At 40.2% G+C, this 25,203-nt stretch overlaps 1 protein-coding gene across 10 annotated transcripts in view; it reads right to left on the bottom strand.

Annotated features, from left to right (window-relative positions):
- The window catches only part of PPFIBP1 (PPFIA binding protein 1), a 176,873-nt gene that overhangs the window by 97,914 nt on the left and 53,756 nt on the right, over nt 1-25,203 (bottom strand). For 9 of the 10 annotated variants that reach the window (XM_032387485.1, XM_032387491.1, XM_032387490.1 and 6 more), the window contains one exon: nt 14,854-14,947. The exons of the other annotated variant lie outside the window; for it this stretch is intronic. The gene's annotated coding sequence lies outside the window, so the exon portion shown is untranslated. The remainder of the gene's footprint in view (nt 1-14,853; nt 14,948-25,203) is intronic. 10 annotated transcript variants of the gene reach the window in all.

The following is a 25,203-nucleotide window of genomic DNA, read 5'->3' as shown; positions in this document are numbered from 1 at the left end:
TACACACTGAGTACTAAAAAATAAGCAATTCAACACAAGGAGATGGATTGTTAAAAGTTTCATGTCTGAGGTTGCTTGAGTTAAAGGTGGAGGACTTGAAGCTGCTGGATAAATCGGTGTGGTGTTAAATTGTGCACTCCTGACTGGTTACATGTGAGAGACAGTGGGGATGATATTTCCCAAGGAATGACAGTATGGTGGGAGGGAAGAAATCAAACAACAGGGTCTTCTTAGCAATATATGCTCATGGTCACATCCTGAGCTTCTTCACAGGCAGACTCCTCACTTCATCCAACTCTCTGAGAACATCTTCCCATTTGACTGGCTCGCTCCAACGCCCTCCGCCACCTCCACTTCTCTTTGACTTCACCAAGACTTTGAGTCCCATTACCAACCCCTGTTCATGAGTTTCGGTCCCTTCCTTCCAGATCCGACCCAAGCACCTCCTTCCCCAACTGCAGCATATCCACCACATCTAGTAGCATTCACAAAGCCTTGCCCTTTCCAGATCTTCCTTTAATCTATAATCACCACATTCCCCAACAGTAAGGGCCGACACATGAAACACAGGGATTACTTTCTCCATTCCTGGAGAATCCCCCCCATTGCCCCTCCCCGTCCCCCCCCCCCCCCCCCCCCCCCCCCCCCCCCCGGCCAGCTCCCTGGGGAATTTTTCCTTAAAAACTCCACTCTCGAGTTACTATGAGGCCAAGAACGATCCTTCCAGCTTAAGTTGACCACATCCTTCCTTAAGCCATCCCCCAGTCCCCATCCTGCCACCCTCACCCCGTGACTTGTACTTTTCAGTCTCTTTATGTAACTATTTTGCCTACAGACTAACTTCTTAGTGCCTTTTTATGGCAGGATCCTAACACAGTATCTGGTATGGAGTGCTCTGGCTATATGAATTTTTAAAATGATTTTAATATATCTTATTTCTTTCAACTTTTTCCTATGTAATTTTTTAAAAAGTGAAATACAACAGCTTAGAGTTGCTATTCTTGAAGTTAAAAGTTAGGGTGGACAGAGTTAAGAGCGGGCATGGGAGTAGAAAGAGGGGAGGCAGGAAGAAAACAGAAATCCATGGAAGGTCAAGAGAGGTGATGACCCACAGGCTGAGAAACCTAACACCAGGGGAAGTTAGCGACTAATCTGAAATGTTAATTCAACAAACAGACATGGAGCCTTCATGTTGCTTTAGACTAGATGTATGACATGCTTAAAAGATGACATCTACTACCACCATGGCACTAGTAACCAGAGCTGCTATTTAACTTTTTCTCTAATAATTAAGCCAAACTCTAAGAAAAACTCAACCAAAATGAGCTACCTCAAAAGATGGCCCGTGGTGAATAAGAAGCCCTGTTCATTAGCAAGATTTCTTACATATTCGTGCTTATTTTTCAGTGTTATATAAACCTGCTTGACGGGTATGAGGTTTAGCTCTAAAGTTCAAACAATGTCTTTTATAAGCCTTTATAACAAATATTCTCTGTAAAGAATTAGAATTTGAAATATTCTTTAGGGTTATCATGCTACATCTCAGAAAGCAAGTCGAAGTGCTTAAAAATAGGAAACCAGGTTCTCCACTTTTTGTCACATACATGGGGCTGGGGTTGGAGGACGCCCACTATACATCAAAAGGACCAAGAGCAAACTGGAAGTGATCACTGAAAGATCCTTCCTTTCCTATAACCTTAAGCATTGAATGATTGCACTTGCCAAACACATGCTAATCGAATTAACCAATACATTTTGGGATTCCCATTATCTCAATACCCAAAACTAAAACCATTCCTTCGGGCGCCTGGGTGGCTCAGTCATTAAGCGTCTGCCTTCGGCTCAGGTCATGATCCCAGGGTCCTGGGATTGAGCCCCGCATCGGGCTCCCTGCTCCGCGGGAAGCCTGCTTCTCCCTCTCTCACTCCCCCTGCTTGTGTTCTCTCTCTCGCTGTGTCTCTCTGTCAAATAAATAAATAAAATCTTTAAAAAAATAATAATAATAAATAAATAAAACCATTCCTTCAAGTGAACTGCTCAACCTGAAACCCATAAAGCTCAGCTACTCGAACTAGCAAAGTATTACCTTAAATATTCATATTCTAGAATCTGTAACATCATAATGAGCCAGAATAGAGTGAAAACTTATCAAGCAAACATAGAGAGTATTCAGCTTTCTCCACACACAGAATCAGATAGACGAATATAAATTTTATAGCCCACCCCATGTCAATTTCTTACTCAGTAGGATCTCATGACAGAAAAAAGTGTGTGCACCGTACCATCAAAACAAAGGCAAAATCATTTTCTTCAGACGTAACGTAATGTGAAAGTTCATGGCTCCCGAGGATACAGAGGTCTAGGTCTACCTGGTCACAAAAACAGTGTCCAAAATCCTCTTACCAAACAATGAAAGGAAAAATGAAACAAATTATAAATGAATTCCTAAGACTGCCTCGTAGGGTTTTTACCCCAAGAGTTAAGAACGGTTTTGTTTCGGCAGGAGGGATAGCTAACTGCATCAAAAGTAAGTCTTTTCATTATGAGTTGCAAGTGGAAGAAGGTCTACTGCATGCAGTGTACTCTCTAATTTCAAGATGGATGAGGAGGCTTTATATTGCATCGCCTGGAGTCAAGCTTTTCCCGCTACCCCCTCACCCCCTCATCCCCCAACAAAGAGAACAACACTCTCCTTTCACAAAAGTGAAATAAGATCCTCATCAGATAACACCGAATCACTGAGCAAGCCAGTCATGAGTCAGGTGGGTACAAAAGCCTTAAGATGAATTCCGAAAGGATTATAAACCTAGATCAAGAAATCCCCCTACTAAACAATTTGTTGACTATTCCACCTTTCAAAGGAATTCCATGGTTTTGATGCCCTTTGGATTTCAATCTACTATGCTTCCCAAAGAAATATTTCTGTGCATTTTCAAATGGGAGGGCACACATCAAATATCTATTCAGATTGTGGCTGCTTAATGAAAACTCATTATTACTGAATTCTCTTGGTCTAGAAGGAAATCAGAATGGCAATTTAACTTCATTTGTCCTCATCTGTATCAATAAAGATTGATTATTTTAAGTGCAAATCCCCACAACTAAACAGATCTCCCTCTCCTCACAGAACTTTCCCGTGCACCCACTCACAAAGGAAAACACCGGACAAGTTCAAGTTCATCGTTAATACAGGCTTGGAGAGTTGTTTTTATGTTTCCCTTTCATCACCTCCACTGCCCCTCTGTCTTTGGGGCCTAGGTTTTACCCCAAACAGGCATGGGGATGAAAAGGAGAATTTTTCTCCAGTAAAGTGACCACAAATTAAGTTAGTACCCTATCACAACTACCACCATAACAACAGATGCACATAAGAATCAAAAAAGAATGCTAACCCACTTGCTGTGATGAGCACCGAGTGTTGTATGGAAGCACTGAATCACTACATTGTACACCTGAAACTAATATTACCCCGTATGTTAACTAGAATTTAAATACAACTTTAAAAAAATTAAATGCTAAAACCATTGGGTGAATGGGCTCTTAGAGAACAAGACATGCACATGGTCTCGGGGAACTACCCAGCAGACTATTTATTAGTTATCAAGGGGATTAGGTACCTTTACAATGGAGAGAACTAGTGAACGCCAGCTTAATTAACCAAATGATTCAATTCAGTCGAACCAACATCATGCATGTACCTTCTGTTGTTAGCCCTGTTTGTTTACCCTGAATCTCATCATGAGGAATCCAACAGTCAGATGAATCCAGAATATAAGAAATTCTTCTAGACAACCACCTGAGACTTTTCAAACATGTTAACATCATGAAATACCAAATAAGAGAAAACAAAAAAGTCAAGGAGACCAGACAATTCACAAAGGAGACCAAAGAGACATGACGACCAATTGCTATTCATAATCCTTCAATGAATCGTTCATCAAATTCTCAAAACTATGATAAAAAAATTTTTTAATTGGTGGACAAATCTGAATATGGACTGTATCTTAGATCATTTTATTGTGCGTAATAAGAATATTATGGCTATGTAAAAGAATGTCCTTAGTTCTCAGGAAATTAAGAGTGAAGCATCACGGTATTGGTAACTTATTTCCAAATGGACCAGGAAAAAAATATAAAATAGAAAATGAGAAACAAAGATGGGAAAAATATTAAGAAAAACTCCAGTAAGTAGGGAATCCAGAACTTTGCTATGAAAATAAAATACTACATTTGCTATACTTGTGTGATAATAGTATCTTAAAGATGTACATATTTAAAGCATTAAAATCTTTAAACGAAACTTAGGTATTGATTTCTAAATGATACAGGCTAGGCAATTCTCTAATCTGGATTCATTCATTCATACTGGCACCTGCCTTTCGATCTACCACAGGCTGCAAGGAATTTTCAGTCTCATGGGTTAATAAATATTCACCCCACAAGTCCCTCTAACTGTAAGTTGATCCAGTTGAAAGCAGACTAGCATGTAGGCATTTTTCAAAAACTTTCAGATTTCAGGAGTTTATTTAGCTTTTGTTGAAATTTAAAAGAATAATTTTTGCCCAATGGAGAAGAGCTAGGCTCTCTTCTCGTTCAAGTTATCACAAAAGTCCCAAGGTCTGGATAGCTCATGTTTACCTTCAAAAAAGACCTTCTTGGACATTTTCTGTTTTTCACAAATCAAGGAACAGCCTGCCACTTTATAGTACTAATTCTTGCAGACTGTTTCCGACATTTCCTTTTATTTTCAGCAGTGAGAGAATGTTTTGCTTTTTCAAACCTAAGAAACAGCATAAGCATACGGTCACCATATAATGCACTGAATATACTGGGGAACTTGTGAGAGCAAAACAGGGTGCTTCTAGAGTCCTTATTAACATTTTTTGGTGTTTCCTCTTACAGGATTAAAGCTATAGAGTTTCCTTAAACAAATCAGACATTCACATATATTAACACTTCGCAAATAATTCAGAAAGTTCAGAGACTCCTTGAATCCTATTCTTCAATACCAGGTTCAAAACCCAAATTTCTCAAATAAAACTTTCTGGCTTCAAGTCCCAGGTCTACCTCTTATTTGCTGTGGATGCTGGTAAGTTACTTAACCAATCTGGGCTTTCCATTTTATCTATAAAATATGATCCTAGTAGTACTAACCTCAAAGTGTTGTGGTAAGGGTTTAGAAAAAGTGCCTGGCACGCAATATGTGCTTACAAATTTTAGCTGCTGCTAGTTGCTGTCACATATTTCCTTTTTAAAATCTTCCTGTTAAAAATCTGCCACAGCTCCTTATGCCTACAGAATTAAGTCCAAGCAAACTGTCATTAAATCTCTCTAAAATCAAATCCCAATGTACTTTTCCAGTCTTATTTTATAATGCTCTGCACTCACCCCTCATACCCTGTACTTTTCTGCCTGAGTGCTTTGCTTATACTGTCCCCTCTCTTTGCAAATGCCCTAACCATGTTAGTCTGCCCTGCTACCTACCGACTCCTAAATGCACCCTTTCAAGGTTCATGTTAAATTCAAGCTCTTCTACGGGAGTGAGCAGGCTAGAAATAATCTCACCTTCCTTTGTGCTACCATAGCACTCCCTGTAATATGTGTACGTTTTATCCTGTTTTACAGAAATGTGCTGCCCTGTCTTTCTCTCCCGCTAGACAAAAGCAACTGTGTTCTGCTTATCTTATCTTTTCATGCTCCAAAGCCCCTGGCCCAGTTTCTTGGACATGGTAGCTCCATGAAATGGTGAAATGAATGGTTATCTGCAGGAAATAATTGAAACAGATAATATCTGAAATTGCATGCCATTTCCTCTCACATAAAATTTAACTAGCTTCTACTTTAATTAAGTCTAGTCTCTGGATATTTATATTGGGGGTCAGGGAGCGTGGCATAGTGTAGATGTTTCCCGAGTGGAAAAGCTCAGTTTTGTGCAACAGACAAAGCTAGTGAACGGTCACATCTTTCTATTTGTCTGAGTAGATACTGATACTCTACCGTCCCTTTTTTCAAAAAGATTTTTTTTGAAGTCTTCATATTTCCAAATCCTCCAGATAATGTTTAGATTCATTCACCCATTCAAATACACTTACTGAACATAACGTGCTAGAGGCTGCGCACCAAGATAGTTAGATAGACCCCTCCCTTGAAGGATTCGTACTTGTCGGGGGGATGGGCATCTTGCCAGACACAGCAAAGGGGAAGATCTGGGAGAAGGAGCAGACAACACTGGCAAAGGGAACAGCCTATGCAAAAGCGAAAGTCCTAAAAGGCATGGGTGGCAAACCGTGCAAAGTGCAGTTTCGCTTGAGCACAGGGTGGTAAGGGACAGAAATCGGAAGCGTGCTGGGATGGAAGCCAGATCACGAAGGAGTTCTAAATTGTATCTTCTGGGGAGAATGGGATTTTGAAGCAAGCTACTGAGATGATTAAATCCATGTTCTAGAAAGGTTTCTAATCACAGCAGTGTGGCAGTGGGCCTGAAGAGGAGAGAAGCTGGCAGTAGGAATAAGAGCAAAAAAGAAAAGAAAAAACGGCCAGCCAGGCTGCATGGTGAGATGGAAGAAGGACTAAAATGCAGTTTTAGCCCTTAAGTAGTTTTCTCAGTATGGTTGGCGGTCCTGCTCTTCCTCTCTCAGGCCAGCTGCAACACCTTCCATGCTACATCAGCTCCTAGACACTACTTTCTCTGATAATTAGTAAGCATTTACAATAACTGCTGCAATAATTGGGATCACTTTGCTTATGTTACATAATAGGTATTTGTGGATGTGCCTACTTGCTAAAATTCATTTGTAACCCCAAAATCAATATGAGCGGTGTTTTCAATGGACAGACATGCACAGAGCAGCAAAACATTTGAGTGGCCTGCGAGCACGGTCCCAGCTGAGGTGGAACAAGGCAATGCTCTGCCTTGTTTCAGATCAGCATTCATACTATAAACACGTGTTTCATACTATACTATAAACACATTAGATAAGCTCTGTTCAGGCATGGGTTACAGCGCTCTTGATTGTGAGTTCAATGCTAATGAATCAACAATATTAAATAAGGTGCCTTAACTCCCTGCTGAGCAGGGAGTCTGCTTCTCCCTCTGACACTCCTCCCTCTCATGCTCTCTGTCTCTCATTCTCTCTCTCGCAAATAAAAAAAATAAAAAAATTAAAAAAATCTAAATAAGGTGCCTTAAAACAGAAACAAGGCTATGGAGGGCACCTTGGTGGCTCAGTCAGTTAAGCTTCTGCCTTCAGCTCAGGTCGTGATCCCAGGGTCCTGAGATTGAGTCCCACATCGGGCTCCCTGCTCAGTGGGGAGTCTGCTTCTCCCTCTACTCCTCCCCCCTGCTCATCATCTCTCTCTCTCTCTCAAATAAATAAAATCTTTAAAACAACAACAAGAAAAAAGAAACAAGGCTATGTATTGATCAACTGAGAAAATGTTGTGACAGAGGCTCACAGGAACCTAAACTTATACATGGTTTAAGTTGGTTAAACCATGGTTTAACCAATGGTTCAGTATTCACTAACTCAGTATTTGCGGTGAGTTTATAGAACGTAACTACTACAAATAACAAGAATCGACTGTATTCTATCAGGTAAAGAGTACAACCAACCAACCACACATAACACACCGATTTTTTTCAGCGCCACCTTCTGAGGATTCAGGAGGGCCACAAAGGGAGGAAAAGGAAACCACATTCTGAATCCTACAACACTCTAGTAGAATTAGTGGGTATTTTCTGTCCCTCTAGAATCACTCGGACACAGACTCCCAGAGAAGTGCCTGCTGCTCTGGCTAACAAGGGGAGGCCAGAGAAAGGGCCAACAGGCTAGGGGGTGCTGTGGGTGGGTCAATGTAAATAGGTGTTTGGGGTGTCACGATTTTCTGTTGGGAGAAATCTTACATTTGAAGGTCTGCTACTCCTCGAAGGCCATTTATTTCCTGCTTGACACTTGTTTTTTTCACTATCCCAACAACACAAGAGGCTCCATATGGGTGCAAGGCTCAGAAAGGGGTGTTGTCCACCAGACCTCACTCAGGACCCATTTCCACTATGAAGAACCAAAAAGCCCCCTTCTGTACGCAAATAATCCATTTTTTAATTTTAAAAATTTACAAATTGCAAGACACTATAAATCCCACAAATCATCCAAAACTTCTGCAAACGCCCCAGGATTCACGTTTCCCTTTGTAAAAGCTAATCCCCTTGAGCAGGAAACAACTTCCGGACACCGTCGTATTGGAAGCTGACGACCCGGCTCCAGAAATTCCATGCATTAGAACCAGAAGCATTCATGGAAAGTTCCATCCTGTGTCTCCCTCTCTCCCAAGGTTGACATCGTGTTTATTTGTTAAACAAAACAGTCATCCAAGTTCAGACCTATTGAAAAGCTTCCAAGCAAGATGAGAGGCCAAGGCAAGGAGGAGGAACAGCTAATCAGAAATCAAGGGCAGGAAAAGCCGGACTCAAAATAAATATAGTACAAAATGCCCAGAATAGTCCAGAAAGACAGCTGATGACCTTTTCTTCTAAAATCTCTTAATATCACAGTATCAAATAGTCTATGTATCTAAAACCAAGCACAGAACTACTACCACAAAGGTAAGGAATAAAGTAAAAACAAACATAAAAATAGGAAAAGCTGATGGTACAGTGACAATTTGTGTTTTGAAATACAAACTAAAACACAGAAGACAAATATAATTAATGCATGGTATTGACAAATCAGTCATTGGCGAGGGATTATACCTCAGTTCAAGGTAATGGTCGTAGGAAGTTGTCGGGGCTATTTCGAGCTCTGAAAGCTACCATAATCTCAAGAGATAGCATGTTTTACTTTTTGCCTAAAGACTAATGGGTCCTGCTACAATGGCTGTAAATTACCACACCCCTAATTTAAGTCTCCTCTTGACTGAACAAGCTCAGGGCTGTGCCTTGTCAAGCACAGGGCAGCATCTTGGTATTCAAGGAACACAGAACACACCCTGGGGACACAACCTCACTTCATTGATTATGATGTACAAAGCCTTGAGCTACTGCTAAATTACAGATTTAAGAACTACTGAAATCCCTTCTCCCACGTCCTTGCTCCCTAAACCATGGAGAGCCTTGGCTGATTGAAATTCTGGGGCCAGAACCATGCTTTTCAAAAAATGCCATAATATTAACCCACAGATCCACTACATGAGAGTCAAAGTTCCCTCGGACCCTCTTCCTTCTTAAAAAACTGCTGAGACTATATGCCTCAGTACTATCAGAAGTGCTAAGTGCTTCTAATTAAATACATACATGCATAGCACTTGAAAGAAAAACACACCACCTGTCCCGCTAGAGCCAAAGGCATGTGCGCACACACACCCTCCACATATTTTGATTATTTGCTAAATGCGTAAACATTTCCTTTTTCTCTGTCTCCAGTTGCACCCTTGCATATCTGTGTCAAGGAGAAAAAAAATCAAAGTCACTAACTGCCAATTTCCTCAGGGGTGGGGAGAAAACAAAGGAACTGAGAATAAAAAGACTGCTGTGGCTTTGGCCCAGTCGAGCAAAGAGCTTCAAGTCGCCCTCAAACTCCATCCACACCCTCACACACAAAGGAAGCATCTGCTTAAAGCAGAGTTCTACACTTGATCTTAGCCAAAAGGCAGAATTCTAAACCACACCTCCCTTTGATTGTAAAGGAGATCCTAGATGCTTGGTGGAAGAGGGAGAGATGACTAGAGGGGGTGGGGGAAATGGAAATAAAAAATCTTTTAAGTCTCATAATGGAAATTCATTTACGTGATTGCCTCAAGTTATAATGAACCAATAAAGCTCAAGACAGAACACATACGTGACACGACTCCAAGATCACCAACCCCCAGCAGCACTTTGAGAATGTGTAGTAGGAATTTACCTAGAATAGGGAATATTTGGTCCACAAAAGGCAGTTGGGAGACAGAAAACTTTGACCCCTGTATGATAATTAAAGTGAAAAAGATTACCAGGGTATGGACAAAGACGGCCCAGAGGAACAGAGCTATGGGGGTTGCTTTTCTTTGGGACACCAAATGCTTGCTCAAAACCCACTACATGAGGGCGCCTGGGTGGCTCAGTCAGTTAAGCGTCTGCCTTCGGCTCAGGTCATGATCCCACCGTCCTGAGATAGAGTCCCGCATCGGGCTCCTTGCTCAGTGGGAAGCCTGCTTCTCCCTCTGCCTCTATCCCTCCCCCTGCTTGTGCTCTCTCTCGATCTCTTTCTCTCTCTCAGATAAATAAATAAAATCTATTACAAAACAAAACAAAATCCAAAAAACCCCACTACATGACAAGGTGGAGTGATGACATAAGCAGGCCTGAGTAATGACCCGGACAGTCCCACGGCCTTCCTCAGCCTGAAGAAGGGAAGGCAGCAACAAAGCCAGACCAGAGGCCCCACCTTATTCTTGTGTCCACTCAGCCTCTAAAGCGGTAGAACCAGACAGCTTTCGCCACCACCACCCATGATCTCGAGAACCATGAACACAATGGAGAGACAAGGGTGTCACCTGCGCTCTGAGGCAAATGCTATTTCTTCTGTTTATCAATTGCCAGAACATCTAAATGACTGGAAGTACAAACATCCCAAAGTTTTTAGTTTAATTCTTCCCTATATGTCCTCCTGCATCAGCTTCATGTAGATACCCCTGGGTATAAGAGGACAGAGGTCAGAACTTAAAAGTAATAATTAAGTAATAACACGATTTGCTATTTATTCTTATTTTATTAATCCAATGTCATTTCTATGACAATTACCAAATGTTTTTAAATCAATGTTTGCTTTGATGTCTGGATCAACAAAACAAATCCAGTTTTGGGTGGGACACTCCCAACTGTGTCATGTGGGAAGTGAGAATTTAAACAGATAGGAGAGAAGGCCAAGTACAGCTTTCATAATCCAGCTATGCCATTTATTTAAATACATTTATTTATGTAGCTTATATATGAATATACACACCCTTTAATGAACACAGCATGTGTATTAGAGCTCATTAAAGCAAATGTTGGTGTGAAAATAAATCTAAATACAATCATATAGCCTTAAGTCAGTCACAAGACTCCGGTCATTTAATTTTTTGTCTGCTGTGGACACTAACTATTTTGTGAACTTAGGTCATATCTTGAAACCACTCCTTTACCCATCCCACTTTCCTAAGTACCAAAATCTGAGGTCAAAGGAACTTCTGGCTTGGGATGAACCTGTGAAAGAATCTAGCACTTAGAAAAACACAAATACACCCAAAACTAGGTATTACATTTAGAGAATTCACAGAACCCCACTCTGCCTCAAAATGCCAATCTAAATTAGCTTCCTGATTTGATAGACAAAGAAACTGAGGCCCACAGTAAATGATAGAGCAGAAGTGCCATAGCTAGTTAGTAGAAAAGTCAGAACTAGAATTTCAGAATGTTCTCTTTGGTCAAGTCACTCTAAAAGTTTTCTTTTCAGAACACTAGATTATTCACTTGTTTGATCATAATCTCACCGAGGGCAAAACTGAGCTTAATCTACACCATGTGCCCCAACAGCTAGTTCAGAATCACTAACAGGTGAAAAGATTCACCAACCCCAACCAGTTAGGATGCGTCCCCTATACTGGGTGTGGTGGTGCGTAGTAAATCACCCACAGAGGGCACCTGAGTGGCTCAGCCAGTTAAGTGTCTGCCTTCAGCTCAGGTCAGGATCCCAGAGTCCTGGGATTGAGCCCCGCATCAGGCTCCCTGCTCTGCAGGGAGTCTGCTTCTCCACTCTGCCCCTCTTCCCACTCGTTCTCTCAATCTCTCTCAAATAAAATAAATAAAATCTTAAAAAAAAAAAAAGTAAATCACCCACAGAGACTCCCACCAAAGCCCTCCAGTAACTTGTTTGCAAAATGCCTGGCAAGAACTGAGAGTCAATTTTTCTCAAACAAAATTACGATTTTCCTTTGTGCAAAATGACCCGACATCCCCATGACTCTCAGCTCCACCAGCCTCTTCTTGCACTAACCGAGTAAAGCAGTTCCAACAACCAAGAGTGTCTTCACTGACTCACCCTGGGGAGGGACCTGCCAAGAACCCATGGACAAACGCTTCCTTTCATCTTCCCTTTGATTTCAGTTTAAGGCGGGGCAAGTAGGAAAATATTTATTAGTTTCACCATACTTAAAAAAGAAACTAGTCTTATATTTTAAAAGAAATTACCTGAAAACTCCTATAAATACAGAGTCAAACAGGCAACATCCATAATAAGATTCAGAAAAATAGTAGGAATAATGACTATTATTTTTAGTGCTAGTGCAACGCACCCAAAAGCACAGTGCTGCTACTACAGCAGCGAACTGTCTCAGCAAACCTATCAGATCGGCACATTAATATCCCTGCTTTACAGAGGACAAGCTAATCCCGAGAGATCGTGGGAAAAGAAAGCAGTGGAGCTGTGACAACACAGAATGGCCACATAGCAAGGCCCCCAGGCCCACACTCCATACTTGTTTGAAAATACATATTTTTCCCCCCAGTCTGGTAATTCTACTGATTAAGTCCATCTTGGCTCAAGATTCATACATTAGGGACTGGTTTTTCCAAGCTTCCTTAAAAGAAAATTAGACTTAAAAAGAAATTTGACAAAATCAGAGTAAATTTGTTCAGAAAATGCTTTGAGAGCTCCTTCTGAGATTCAGCCTGCCTGCCTGGATCAATATTTATTTCTTTATTCATCTCCGCAAACTCTCTATGTCTCACGGCAGAGATTCTTCCCCAGGGTTGTCAGTTTTCCAAGCTCTTGATCTGGCTGACGAGATATCCTAATGATTTCTAGGGTAGCCCAGACATCTATCTCTTTTGGATCTAGTTTCTCTTCCTCTCTGTAACCCCGTCCTGTATCCAACCAGAGCCCTTGCTCTGAGGGGAGCAAGCCTCCCACACCACACACAGCAGAGAAGATTCCACCTGGCCACACCCTCAAGAGCAATCTGCGAAAACATCTTCATCTGTTCCTGACTAGCATGCTCAGACGGTCAGGCTGAGGCAAACAAATCACCTAGCTACCTAAAATCAACGTGTCTGCCTTCAAAGACAGTTATTTCGTCCAACATCCCTCCCCAGATCTGCAGAATCTAAATTACTGAGTAGTCCCTGAACAAACAAAATACAATCATCACCGGAAGATAGGCACAAAAATATTCACTGAAGTGTTGTTATTCATCCAAACAGGATAACTACCAAAATGTCCAGCAACTGTAAAACAGATATATAACTGAATACTGAGACTGCAAGGAGAGTGGAAAAAAATACTATAAATATTGTAGATAAATTTCACAAATATAATAGAAAAATCAGCCAGACACAAAAGAATATATAGTATATGATTCTATTCACATGAATTTTTTAAACAGGCAAAACTAATCAATCGGTTATTCCCAGGGGCATTAGAGGAGGCGGGTTCTGGGGTGCTGGCAATTTTCCATTAATCTGGGTGCTGTTACAAAGGTGTGTCCACTTTGTGACAATTATTCCATCAAGCCATCCACTTATGATTTGTGCACTTTCCTCCATTTTTCCATAAAAAGCTGACTGAAAGAGACCTCAGAGAACTTCTGGTCTGCTCTCCTCAGTTGGCATAAATAAAAGTAATTGTTTCTCACGTACGTTAAATTATCTCAAGGACACACAGGAAATCCATGGAAGGGCTGGGACTGGACATTGTATCTCTTAACTCCCCAGCCAACCACCAAAGCTACCTCTCAAATGTGGGAGGATGTTTCTCTAGTTTCCTTCCTTGTTGTGACTACGGCCAAGGTTTAGAAGGATTAGGATCATATTCCTATTAAGAATACAACCCAGAAGGTTCCAGTCTCCTACCAAAAGCAGGGCCAGGAAGAGCACTTTAAACACCACTTAGGATATGGCCAATGAGAAAAAGTTGGCGCCGTGGTCACACTCTAGGTTTTGCCACTTACCAGTTGTGTGACCGTCAGCATACTCCCTACCTTTCTCTGAACCTCAGGATCCTCAAGTAGATCCCTAAAATCTTAACTCCTACCTTGCAAGGTTGCCATGACAATAATACAAGGTGTCAGAGCCGTGCCTGGCACATTGCAGACATTCAGAAAAAAGTATTTGTTGAGTAAATACTTGAAGGAGTCAAGTACTTGTCACTTAGCAGATGCTCAATAAATAGTTAAGTGCTATTATTATTACTGAATAAGAGTAAATAAGCTTATGTGAAAACATCTCATTTTTCTAAGCCTCTAGGGTCATTAACAAGTTGACCCAATTCTCATTGACTTTGATGTGGCACTGAAATGGTCTGAGGGACAAATAAAGGATTTGAGAAGAGGGTGGTGCTTTTCATGTGCTACCTGGTCTGTGTTTTTCTTCTCGATGCCAAATAGATTTGCTCCACTGACTGCCACAACACGTCTAAATTCTACAGTCACTTATGTTAGTCATAGTACTTTGAGAATTAAAAAACTTTTCAAGAGGGGGGTGGGTCATCAATTCTCATAGACTTAATGAGCTGACCGACATAGTCAAGGAACTTTACTACTGGGGAAAAATTTACACACTGAATATACAGAAAGGTAACTGCAGGCTTTAAAGATATCAGAAATAAACCATGGAGGGCGCCTGGGTGGCTCAGTTGGTTAAGCAACTGCCTTCGGCTCAGGTCATGATCCTGGAGTCCCGGGATCGAGTCCCGCATCGGGCTCCCTGCTGAACAGGGAGCCTGCTTCTCCCTCTGACCCTGCCCCCTCTCATGCTCTCTCTATCTCATTCTCTCTCTCAAATAAATAAATAAAATCTTTAAAAAAAAAAAAAAAGAAACCATGGAGAAGAGAGAGTTTACTCACATTTTAAAAAGCAAGTCTAATACTGATTTTTTTCTTCAGCTCTTCAAAACTTCCACGTACTTATTAGCCAACTGGTCCATAAAATTCTTTTATACTGAAAAGAAACAAATATAAAAAAGATTAATTAAAACTAATTTCAAATTAGAGCACACCAGGAAAAAAAATAAAACCTATAGATGATAAATTATTCTATAAGCAACAAAGAGCATCAAACTAGGTAACATGTGTAATTAAAAACAAGAAAATGTGGGGCGCCTGGGTGGCTCAGTCGGTTAAGCGTCTGCCTTCGGCTCAGGTCATGATCCTGGGGTTCTGGGATTGAGCCCCATGTCTGGCTCCCTGCTCAGCTGGGGGGGTCTGCTTCTTCCTCTCCCTCTGCCTGACGCTCCTCCTGCTTGTGCTCTCTCTCTCTCCCTCTTCTCTCTCAAATGAATAAAATCTTTAAAAATTAAAAAGAAATTAAAAAATTAAAAAAAGAAAAAATGTGTTAAGGACTAACAGATTTAACTAACTTTCTTCTAATTATCCTTCTTTCCTTCTTCCCCCCTTCTTCTCCTCCCCTCTCCCCCCAGCACTCCCTTCTTCTATTTCTTCCTTAGTTCCCAGTTGCTAGACAACCTCAAATATTCTTTGAAGCCTGAGTTTCAGGAGAAAACCACCATCATTCCTTTTTCTAGCGCAAAGTACCTGCCCCTTGTTAGGCACTCTATGAATGTTTGTTGAGTAAATAAACAAACCACAATTTTACAATATTTAGTTATTAAGGTAAAAAAAAAAGGAAATCAATTAATCAAAAAAAGGGGAAATCAATCAATAAAAGAATCAATATGCAGACAATATGGTAGAAATATATACACCCCATGTTCTAGACTTACAACTAGACTTGATTGATTTCCTTACCTCTTGTAAATAACATATACTCAGGAAAGAAAAAAAAAATCCCAGTACTATATGTATGGGCATGTATATCCTCCGCATTACAGTAATAAAATATATTTTGGTAGAAAGGAATAGTTAGGAATAGAAGTTCCTTTTGAGGTGCTCATTATTCAAATACCTCATAACTACCTCCATCTAAATAAGAAAGCAAAGTACCTTCAAGTTAAATACTAGAGATGCTGCCTCATATGGGTTTATCAAATGTGTATATAGTCAGAGCCAGTCCCAGACAAAATTATGAAGTAGCAGTGTGGCTCCTTCCTTCTCTATCTACCCTTTTGAGGAGTCAGTGACCCCAGATGTTTAATTAAGTAGGGAAGCAATAGGATCAGCGCTAAGGTTCAAATGGCTTAATGGATATCTTTCCCAAGGACATTTTCCTTTGAAAAAGAGCTTCAAAAGAAGCAGGTGCTTAACACAGAAATAAAATGCATTACTGACAATGGAATTTCAGGCATGAATGGGCGATAGAGGCTGTCTTAAATCTCTCAACTCAGGTAAGCATCTCTCCATCTGGTTGCCCCTAAAGCTGGATTCATATATAACCCATACAGACACACCAATCCAGGTGAACTTTAAGCAATTAATGGTATACATAGGCAAGCCCAATTTTAAGACTAGTGTGTGCTCCAAAAATAAAGAGTTCTGTTCATCAACAGTTTTCCAAGTGAGTGTGTAGGAACCCTACTCCATAGGTGCTTCTGAGAACTGAGGCAGGAGGAGTGATGTGGGACAGCCAGCACAGCAATTTCACTCTTGTCTTAGACTTAGATCCTAGATTTGGTTGGAGAAATGGTTTCCTTGAGCGCTCATAAAAGGGTTGAAATTAACGATTACATTAACAGCACAGAAAACTCCAATAAGTTTGTAACATAACTGATCTAGAACAATAATCACAGCAAAATCCAACCACCATTTCTAGCAGGGCCTTTGTGGGGGAATGTGAATTCTAGCCAGGGTCCCAGAGCACAGGTCAACTTGGGTCTGAGTAGACGGGAGCCTAGCCTGTGCCTTCATCTCTTGCCCTGGAGCAAAGAGCAGAAGGAAGGATGCCAACATTGCCAGGAGGAAGGGACCAACAGTGAGGGGACAAGACTAAGATGTGGAGAGCCTGAGGATATTCCAGAGGTGGGGAAACAGGGACCTCCACAGGGAGCAAGACACAGCACGTTTCTGTGAGTCAGTTACATCCCTGGGGCCCCTTTCCAATCCCCATCAGCCTCCTTGCTAGAAATTACATGTGCAAGGTTTAGATGTCACACAGGTCAGGGCCTATAGGATACAAATGAGGATGGAGAAAATCCGTGGAATGGTTTAAAGAGAAGAAAAAATATATACCTATATTCTATAAAACCCAATTCTAAACATAAAAAAGGTTAAAGACTTGTAAGAAAGTGTTGCCTGAACTTGCTCCAGAGGAATCCATTCAATTGAGAAACACTGAGTATTTTCAATCCCTCCCTTAGCACAGAGCTCTGATTATTTGGACCAACCAAGACTGAATACATAAAAACATTTATAAACATGAACCATTAGATTTTTTGAGTTTCCATCATGAGCCTTGTTTAAGTAAGTCAAAGATGTCCTTTGTTATACAGTTTTGATCGAATGCAAGAGACTTTAGTCATTTCCTCAGAAACAGACGTAAGGTATAAATATGAACTAACCAACACAGCCACTCACAAAAAGGTTCACTGACAAGTTTAATTTAAAAAGAACACTTTATTAAACTGAAAAGTAAGCCACAAAAAATCCAAACCCATGCAAACAACATTCCTAGCAGAAAAACCTGTTGTGTAATGACAAGGATAATTACAAATAGCCTGTTACTTGACTCACACATTTTTCCTACACAAAAATTAACTACAACAACAAAAAAGTCTGTATTTATGTTTGTTTTATTTTATTTTATTTTTATTTTATTTATTTATTTGACAGAAAGAGAGAGCCAGAGAGCACAAGCAGAGGAAACAGCAGAGGGAGCAGGAGAAGCAGACTCCCCACTGGGCAAGGAACCCGATGTGGGACTCGATCCCAGGACCCTGAGATCATGACCTGAGCCAAAGGCAGACGCTTAACCGACTGACCCACCCAGGCGCCCCTATTTGTGTTCATTTAATAAAACAACCCTTAGCATCTTGCCCAAATCAGATTTCAAATTCTAAGAATAATCCTCCAAACCATTACGTGACTGCTGTATATCCCTTTGAGATGGGAAAACATATTTACTACTATTGCTTATTCTCTAAATCCCTTTGATCTTCTAAAGCATGACCATCATAAGTGAGAATAACATGTTAGACATAATCATTTGGAGGTGAAAGTATTGTTTATTATAATAATACCTATTTCATACTTTAAAAACTAAATGGAATCCAGGGACACCTGGGTGGCTCAGTCGGTTGGGCGTCTGGGTGTCTGCCTTCGGCTCAGGTCATGTTCCTGGGGTCCCGGGATCAAGCCCCACGTTCAGCTCTCTGCTCAGCAGGGAGTCTGCTTCTCCCTCACCCCCGCCCCTCCCCCCACTCATGCTCTGGGGCACTCGTGAGTGCACACGCGTTCTCGCTCAATCTCAAATGAATAAAAAAATCTTAAAAAAAAAAAAAAACTAAATGGAATCCAAAGTCTCTATTCAGGTATGACTGAAGTATCTGAAGCAGAGGTCTGCAAAAAACAGCAACCTGTTTTTGTAAATAAAGTTTTATTGGAACACAGCCATACCTATTCATTTATATATTGTCTATAGCTGCTTCTACAGGACATAATGAGAGCTGAGTAGCTGCAGAAGAGACTCTAAGTCCTGCAAAGTATAAAATATTTATTAACTGATTTGTCCCTTTAAGAAAAAGTCTCCTGACCTCTGGTCTCTACGTCAGTATAGCACAGCTGACCAGTTAAATACACTCACAGTTGACTAAATGTTGAAATAAACACTAATCCTGGTTTAGTCATCTTGTTGGATAACTTCCTAAGTCACTTAACCTGTAGCTGCTTTAATTTTCTCATTTATAATACAATAGATAATATTTATTGGGAACTTATGTACCAGGAACTATTCTAACAGTTCTACTTTTAATAAATGAATAATGCATTCATTTAATTCTGGCAAAAATGCAGTATGGAAAGTAAATAATTATCCCCATATTACAGATGAAGAAATGGAGGCAGAGTAGTTAAATAATTGCCCAAGGTCACACTGCTATTAAGTGGAAAAATCAGGATCAGAACTCAGGAAATCTGGGTGCAGAGCTGGCATTATTAATCTCCGTGCTATCCTAATAATACTTTTAATTTTATAAAAGTTACAGATGATAAAAAGAAATCTCAAAAGGTTTGTAGGTTAGAAATGTTAAGTAGAGGTAGTAAAGTATACCTCTGCACAGTTTAAGACAAAGTACCTAAAATAAGAATATAAATGGACTTCCATAGACTTGCAAGATTCTTCTGATTCTAAAATTAGAGCTCACCCTGGAGTATGAGGAACATAAAAGTCCACAATACTATTTTTTACCAAAGTAATCAAAGAACCAAACTAACTAACCAATGCTTATCTTCCCCTTGGTAAGTTAAGGCCACTTCAGGACCCTCAGAAAGCCTTCAGGAAAAAGACTTATCAGGGACCCCAAATCTTCCAAATTTGTTCCCATCTAGTCTTATCCTCTGCCTGGTTTCCATCTGGGAAAAGGCTGAGTGAGCATCCACATAAATTATGGAAAGACTTCTTCACAGCCTGGCAAGAATAACTCTATCCAAATACCAATCGCTGCATGGTTCAGGAAGACGTCCCCTGCTGAATCATCCCCACCACTTCCTGAAGTTCTCCCGGATGTCTGGAGGAAATGTGTCACCTAAATGTGACCCAGTACTCTTTTGGACTGAAAGGCAGGTTTATACAATCCAAATAAAATAAGGGGAAAATATACTGCTAAGTTACTCATCACCAACTTCCCATTTAGATAGAGATGGTCTTAACCTTCTTTTCAGTCAAGCTAGTCTTTCATTGGCTTGTAATGTCTGCAGAGTCAAGTCCAAATCCTTGACTTTGACATTTAACGCCTTCCTCATCTTATCCCTTAGCTACTTTTCCAATCTTACCTCCTTCTATTTTTGGTCTTTCATGTAACAAGGACAGTCTGTTTCTCCTTCACACATCACCTCTACTCCTGCTTCTGAACCACACTCATTCTTTACTCCATTTTCTCTTCTACTCCCAACACCACATCCAGTGTACAGGCCAAATTTCTGTGCTCAATACTTTGGGATATAATTTGTACTTCCTGTGAGGACTGGATCCTCACAATCCCTCAGGGGAAAGAGGTACACAAAAGACTAAATAAAGTTGTATAATTAAAGATGTGAAAGTGCTACAGGACATAGATTACAGGATCTAAAAAGACGTTAGAGAGAGGCCATCACTGAGTTGGACCTTGAAGGAAGGGGGAAGCTGACAGAGTGTTGAGTTTATAAAGTTGGAGGGGTAACCATATGGGATAAAGGTTTACATCACACACTTCAGGGCCAGATAGGCCTGAGTCCAAAATCCTGGCTCCCTCAGACTATAAACAGAGCGTGTAGGAGTTACGATCAAGTAAGTTAGGTTGATGCCTAACCATGCTCAAAACCATATTTGTATCCAGTTCTCAGGTCTTGCTCAAATAATTAAACCTTCCGTGTTATGTCCCTACGGAGTCTTCCCCTTCTCTCATTGCCAACAAGATTTAGTGTTTCAACTTATTCATTCATTTGGGCATTTAATCACATATTGATTACCACTGTTCAAATATTCCAGAAGTATGTTTTGCCTCCTCAATAAGACTTTGTTATCGAAGAATGGATTCTTTCAAACAGATCCTTGGCATTTTCAAATTTTTGGTTCAAGGTCCCTGACAAGTAGTGCTAGTTGAGCTGAGAAGCAATTTAAATTATAAGTGTGGGCTGTCTGGTGAGTTACGTGGGGCCCAGCCAACCACAAACATCGGTCTTCCAACACGGCTTCGTGTTCTGCCTATCCAGTAACTCATATGAACAGACTTAAAACTTATTTCTTTCTGGGATGGTCAGAAAAAAGCTCACGGCTAGGGCTAATGATAGAAGTAAAGATCAAGTTAAGCAGTACAAGACAGTGAAGGCTCTTAGCCAAAAAAACAGACATTAAAGAGTTGAAGAAATTACATGTTATAGTACATTTGCAAATCTGAGGTTGGACAAATGGCTTGGAATTCATCTCTTATGCTTTAAAAGGGTTCAGTGCACAGCATACAGTGTTCTCATAATACCAAGCACCATGAGGTAAATACTAGCTGAAAGGATAATCTTATAATCTCTGATGTCCCAAAGTCCTCGGTGAACCCATTTTCTAAGCCAAAATCAAATTCAATGTAGTCAAATTTCCCTCAAGCCCAAAATCTTAGTATTTGCAATGTCTACTGACATATTACATCAAATAAAGCCCACATGGCTTTAAATTAACAATGTTGCTTCACAATCATATTTGTAGTGTTTAGTAATGGCTTGTTTTTTTCTTTTTCTTTTTAACTTTAACATTTTCATGCACAGCTTTCTTTGCCAATGCGGGCAAATCATTTATTTCCCAGAGAAAGATTCTAATTCAAAGATTCTAAGCAATTTTGGGATTTAAAAGTTGTTATTCTTTCAAAGTTTTGACTGAATTAATTAAAATGATTAAGGCTTGCTGTAAAGTTTTATATAAAAATAAACATGCACAGTTGTGTGTGACATGAGACAGTAGGGTGGGGGGAGGGAATGAACATGGCTCAGTTTCCTAACACACCAATTTCCTTTGTGGCAAATACTTCATGGGCTATCGTGAAAATTTTATAGAACAATGTATTCAAACTTTATATAACAAATATTATGAGCTACAATGTAAAATTTACCTAAGAATATGTTGTAAACAGTTGATTTCAATTAAATTTTGGGCAAGAACTTTAGACATTCCCGTTATTTACACATTTCTTGGAGCACAGGCATAGTTTTGTAGAAATTGGAGATTGCTGACTACAGTCGTTTATGTTCTCAGAAGGAAAACTATTCTATAATTGTTCTGAAATATGTTCTATCCCTATTGAAAGTGTAGGAGAAACAATTACACCAGCCCTAAAATCTTGGCTTTCATCCCCAAGAAATCTTGTAGAACCAAGTCCTTCCACCTATATCATTAGCTAATGTGTTACTGCAAATATCACTCAAAAAATATGAAGCCAAACCACTCTGATCCCACAAGCATTCTGAAAGAGCATTCTGAACTAATGTGAAATTTGTGTAGTAATTGTTTGAATACAAACAATGACTTTAGTCCATTGGCATGTAACACTTTATCATGGCAATTGAACTCTGTGAACCAACATACCCCACAGAGCTCATCACAGCTCTGGAAAGTGGGTTGGCTTATTATGAACTCTGTCATTGCTGACCCAGCAGAACAGCAAGGACTCTTTCCCTTAAACTGTCCCACATAGAATAAATTTATTTTCACTGTCAGACTAGGACCCTGATCTCTGCATCATGTGTGTTTTAGAAAGAAATACATGTAGGCTGACTGACTGACTTCCTAAGAATTATGCTGGTGAATTATAAGAAATTATAAAAAAAAAATTCCCTCTCTCCCTCTCTCCTCCTTGCCCCTCTTTCTTATTTTAACAGGGCCAAATGGGAAGATGCTTTCTTCAAGGGTAGAATGGCACTGGCAATGATCATCAAAAGCCCTAAAAATCTAATAGCTTTGACCCGGCATTCCACATTAATTAAGCTAAAGTAAATAATTGGACAAATAAGTAAATGATATATAGGGGCGCCTGGGTGGCTCAGTCAGTTAAGCGGCTGCCTTCGGCTCAGGTCATGATCTCAGGGTCCTGGGATCGAGCCCCGCATTGGGCTCCCTGCTCCGCGGGAAGCCTGCTTCTCCCTCTCCCACTCCCCCTGCTTGTGTTCCGTCTCTCGCTATCTCTCTCTCTCTGTCAAATAAATAAATAAAATCTTTAAAAAAAAAAAAAAGTATATGATATATATATATAACTTTCACAACGTTATTTACAAGACTAACAACCTAAATGTCTAACAATAGTGTCACTGAGGTCTATCCCTTAGACAGATTAAGCAGGCCAAGGTTGCCGAGGTGAGTACCAATGGTTAAAAACACAGAAGAACATTCATGACCTATTAATTGATCCCTTTTGTAAATATATACATAAGGTAAAAAGTCTCTGGTTTTGAACACTTTCTTCTTCATCACTGAGCCGACAGCAGTCTACCAGTCCACATCTTTAATTAGACAGGGATGAAGGAAGAGGCATATACACATTTACCCCTCTCTCACTCCCAGGGTCTGTGTCAGGGTCTCCTGCCCTCCTCTAGATATGCGATTATACTCCAACATGCTCACAGTGGTATTCTCTGTATGGCAGAATTTCAGATGAATGTGGTTTTATATTCCTTTTTGCTTATCTGTATTTTATAATTTTACAATAAAGATTATTTTGCCAAAGGGAGCAGAGCATGAAGACTAAGAGTATAGAATATGGGACAGATAAGCCTGAGTTTTAATATTACAAGTCCATAAATTTTGGCTATATGATCAAGTTACTTAACCTAAGTTTCCCATCCAACAAATGGGCAAAATAATATTATAGCCATCTTTTTATTATAGAAGTTAACAGGGGTGCCTGGGTGGCTCAGTCGTTAAGCATCTGCCTTCGGCTCAGGTCATGATCCAAGGGTCCTGCGATTGAGCCCCGCATTGGGCTCCCTGCTCCTCGGGAAGCCTGCTTCTCCCTCTCCCACTCCCCCTGCTTGTGTTCTCTCTCTCGCTGTGTCTCTCTCTGTTAAATAAATAAATATTTAGATGAACCATGAGAGACTAGGGACTCTGAGAAACAAACTGAGGGTTCTAGAGGGGAGAAGGGTGGGGGCATGGGTCAGCCTGGTGATGGGTATTAAGGAGGGCATGTATTGAATGGACCACTGGGTGTTATACGCAAACAATGAATCATGGAACACTACATCAAAAACTAATGATGTAATGTATGGTGATTAATATAACATAACATAATAAAATAAAATTAAATAAATAAATACAGTTTTTAAAAAAATAAAAAATAAAGAACAGAAACTCCATATTGGATAAAGGAAATGATTATTATGTACTATGTAAAACACAAACTTAAGTGTTTAAACTTTTTTTTTTTTAAAGGATTTGAGAGTACGCATGCATACCCACAGAGGGAGGGGCAGAGGGAGAAAGAAAGAAAATGTCAAGCAGACTGCCTGCTGAGCACAGAACCCCAAGCAGGGCTCAATCCCACAACCCCAACACCATGACCAGAGCAGAAATCAAGTATCAGACACTCAACCAACTGCCTCCACCCAGGTGCCCCAAAGTTTTTATACTTTTAAGAAAAACAAATCCAAACCCAGTCTCACAGAAGAAAAAAACATAAAAACATGGGAAAAATTTTCTTTGCAATGGTAACAAAATGCATATTTAGCAGCCCTGAGGTACCATTTTACATACACCAAAACAAACAAAAGCCACAACACAGTTTCAGTGTTGTAGTGAAATTGCTGGTCTTCCATTGTTAACAGCACTGTATTTCATATGAATCTTTTAGGAAAGCATTTAAGCTTTATTAGAGTAAGAGTTAGTAATTCTTCCAATGAATTTATCTGCAGGAAATAATGTGCCTAAAGCCAAATAATATGCAAAAAGGTGTTCATGACAGAATCCTAAATAACAGTAACTAAATGGAAATATTTGAATATCCGCTGTTAGAGGAATGGTGAATGGTTTAATTCATCCTGGCATGTCAAAGCAACAAAATTAGGAAACCATCCAGACTGTCATACTGAAGACCATGGAGAAACAAAATAGTCTGATACATTTTCAAGTGAAAACAACAGAATTCAAAATATCTATACTCTATCCCTATATAAAATATATAGACCTACACATAGGAATAAAAGATGAGGAGAAATGTGTGGGGAATAGGGAGGAGAGGCTTCTAGACCGAGGAGCAGTGAGTTCAAAAGCAGAGTGATGCTTGGCGCCCAACATGGGGCCCTCAGCAGTTGGACCAGAAGATGTGGTTGGTCAGCTATGCCAACTATTTCCATTACGTGGTAGATAATACCAGACTTCCTATTTCTAAAGAAGAAAGGAAGACCAAATTTTACTAGTATTTCATGAATGGATTGCCAATGACACCCTCTCTCAGTCCAGATGGCAGCTAGTCACACGAAAGAAGTCTCTGAAGGCAGCCTGGGAGCTCCATTGCCATGAGGCACCCTCCATTCCTTGTGTCCTTCCAACGACTGCAAAGTATTACAGTTTACATGTACCCACATAAATGGATGGGTGGATGATGTTATCATTATAATAAAACCAAAATGACCTCC

Source organism: Phoca vitulina, unplaced genomic scaffold (genome assembly GCF_004348235.1).
Source record: "Phoca vitulina isolate PV1807 unplaced genomic scaffold, GSC_HSeal_1.0 scaffold49, whole genome shotgun sequence".
Taxonomy (NCBI): Eukaryota; Metazoa; Chordata; class Mammalia; order Carnivora; family Phocidae; genus Phoca; species Phoca vitulina.
Note: the sequence above shows the minus strand (reverse complement) of the source record. Positions and strands in the feature narration are given on the sequence as shown.